The 3,245-nt window shown below is 52.2% G+C and overlaps 1 protein-coding gene across 2 annotated transcripts in view; it reads left to right on the forward strand.

The window, feature by feature from the left end:
• CHST12 (carbohydrate sulfotransferase 12) overlaps window positions 1-3,245 on the forward strand; it is a 515,718-nt gene that overhangs the window by 381,510 nt on the left and 130,963 nt on the right. The gene's annotated exons all lie outside the window — the stretch shown is intronic.

The raw sequence follows: 3,245 nt of genomic DNA on the forward strand, positions 1-3,245 counted from the left end.
ATCACCCGAGGTCAGGAGTTCGAGACCAGCCTGACCAACATGGTGAAACCCCCATCTCTACTAAAAATACAAAAATTAGCTGGGCATGGTGGTGGGCGCCTGTAATCCCAGCTACTCGGTAGGCTGAGGCAGGAGAATCGCTTGAAGCCAGGTGGCGGAGGATGCAGTGGACCTGGGCACTAAGAGCGAAACTCCATCTCAAAAAAGAAAAAAAAAAGGCTAAGGAAGTCCATTCCCCAGCAAAGTGAAGAGTGCCTCCTTTGTGCAATGCATGCCTGCCATAGAAGAGTTTTCCTTGTCTAAGAAACATGCAGTTGCCAAGCCAAAATCATCTGTTGCCAAGCCAAAATCATCTGCTTTCAAGCTCTTTGGTTAGTATTTGCTTTTTGTTCATTGACTTGCTACCTTTCAGCATTTTCTAGAAGAAAAGGGTTGGCAGAGCCTGATGATCTAAGGGAAGCTGCAGAGGAAACTAGAAATTGGAAGGATAATTTGGTCGGGAGGTGAAACCAAGTTTTCCTTTGTGGAACTGTTCCACCAGCCACACACTAAAATGTGTCATCTGGCCACCTGGCTGGGTGTGGTGGCTCACGCCTGAAATCCCAGCACTTTGGGAGGCTGAAGTGGGAGGGTCACTTGAGCCCAGGAGTTCAAGACCAATCCAGGAACCATAGTGAGACTCCATCTCTGTTTAAAAAATTTGCTAGCCAGGCGCGGTGGCTCAAGCCTGTAATCCCAGCACTTTGGGAGGCCGAGATGGGTGGACCACGAGGTCAGGAGATCGAGACCATCCTGGCTAACGCGGTGAAACTCCGTCTCTACTAAAAAAATACAAAAAACTAGCCAGGTGAGGTGGCGGGCGCCTGTAGTCCCAGCTACTCGGGAGGCTGAGGCAGGAGAATGGCGTGAACCTGGGAGGCGGAGCTTGCAGTGAGCTGAGATCCGGCCACTGCACTCCAGCCTGGGTGACAGAGCCAGACTCCTTCTCAAAAAAAAAAAGAAGCAAAAAATTTGCTGGCCAGGCGCGGTGGCTCAAGCCTGTAATCCCAGCACTTTGGGAGGCCGAGGCGGGCGGATCACAAGGTCAGAAGATCAAGACCATCCTGGCTAACATGGGAAACTCCGTCTCTACTACAAATACAAAAAATTAGCTGGGGGTGGCGGCGGGCGCCTGTAGTCCCAGCAACTCAGGAGACTGAGGCAGGAGAATGGCATAAACCCGGGAGGCGGAGCTTGCAGTGAGCTGAGATCACGCTACTGCACTCCAGCCTGGGTGACAGAGCAAGACTCCATCTCAAAAAAAAAAAAAAATTGTCATCCCTTATTGTACAGATGCGGAAACTGAGGCAGAGGCATTAAGTGACCTGCCCAAAGTTACACCGCTGACAGCACGATGAGGAGTCGTCAAACCTGGTACTAGGCATGGGAAGACTGCTTCTTTTTCGCTCTTTTGAACACCGTTAGGACGAGATGGGTGTGTGGTTCATGCCTGTAGTCCCAGCACTTTGGGAAGCTGAGGCAGGAGGACTGCTTGAGGCCAGGAGTTTGAGACCAGCCTGGGCAACATAGTGAGATGTTACCTACAAATAAAGAAATTAACTGGACGTGGTGGCACATACCTTCAGTCCCAAGTACTTGGGAATGTACTTAATGCCTCTGAACTGTATACTAAACTGCATATTAAAATGGCTAGGCCCTGTGGCGTGGTTCACACTTGTAATCCTGGCTTTTTGGGAGGCTGAGGTGGGAGGATTCTCTTGAGGCTGGGAGATCCGGATTGCAGTGGAGCTGTGATTATGCCACTGCACTCTAACCTGGGCGATAGAGTGAGATCCTGTCTCTGAAAACAAACAACTATATGATGAAATATACATACAAGTTACCTTTTTAGTATTTTATTTTTTCGAGACAGGGTCTCACTATGTTGCCCTGACTGGTCTTGAACTCCTAGGCTCAAGTGATCCTCCTGCCTTGGCCTCCCAAAGTACTGGGAAGACAGGTGTGAGCCACCGCGCGGGGTGTGGCCATTTTAATATGAAGTTTAGTATACAGCTCAGTGGCATCAGGTACATTCACCATGTTGTGCAACCATCACCACCGTCATCTCCAAAACGTTCTCATCCTCCCAAACTGAAGGTCCGTTCCCGATAAACACTCCCCACTCTCCTCCCCAGCCTCTGGGTACCACTTGTTTTACTTGTTTATTTACTTATTTATTTATTTTTGGTATACATGAGGGTTGGCGGGGGTGGGGGTGCTATGTTGGCAAGGCTGGTCTCGAAATCCTTAGCTCAAGCGATCCCCCCCGCCTCAGCCTCCCAAAGTTTTGGGATAACAGGCGTGATCCACTGGGTTATTTTCTAGTGGTTGTCCTCCACTCCGGCAAAAAACAAGAGAAGACACAAGCACCCAATACCCGTCCCGTGAACAGCAGCCCAGAGCCAACCGCTCCGGAGAGGCTCGCGCCCCACGCGGCGAGAACCCGCCCCCGCCCGCACGTGACCCGCGGTCTCCCGCGCGGAGGGCGGTGGCCTCGCGTGGACCGAAACACTGTGAACGCCCGAATGGGGGGAAACAGGCGGTGACGGCCGCTAGGGAAGGACTGGGGGTAAGCGATTAAAGCAACTCGCATACATTTTTGCATTGCGCCAGGGAGTCGTCTTTCTAGTCGTGCGGGCCGCCTCTGGCTCGCCCCGAATTCCTGTTCTCCTTTTTGGAGTAGTCTGTCCTTTTGCGCAGTCAGTAGGCGAGTCCAAGTGTCAGACACCGACAGGGGGGTCTTTAGTAAAGTAAGCTAAACAGTTTGCCTAGCGAAAGGCTGAGACGCCCTGAGCAATCGCCTGTCGAGCCTCCACTCTTCCATGATAATAACTGTTGAGTTAGAGGACATTTTCATCCCATTCTGGATACTAAAATCATTTCTGGTCCCCGCCTCGGGCGCCACAAATAGTTCAGCCCCGCCTCGCAGCGTCCGACGGGAGAGGAAAGGGGAGGCCGCCATGTTGGACAGAACCATCCGCTGCCATACATGGGGTGGCCAATGCGCCCATGAATTTAGTGATGGACGGAAACAACCTTGTTGAATGGAATTGAGCACTTTCTTGTCACAAGAATGTCAGTTTGGTGATTTGCTGGACGCGGCTTGCGGATGCGAGTCCTCTCAGGGTCGTCGTGAGGCTCCAGGGCGTGGGTACACCCCCCGCCCCGCGGCCTTGGTACGGCCTCCCCGTCGCACGCACATGGCT

The sequence above is a fragment of the Macaca thibetana genome, chromosome 3, assembly GCF_024542745.1.
Source record: "Macaca thibetana thibetana isolate TM-01 chromosome 3, ASM2454274v1, whole genome shotgun sequence".
In the NCBI taxonomy this organism is placed as follows: domain Eukaryota; kingdom Metazoa; phylum Chordata; class Mammalia; order Primates; family Cercopithecidae; genus Macaca; species Macaca thibetana.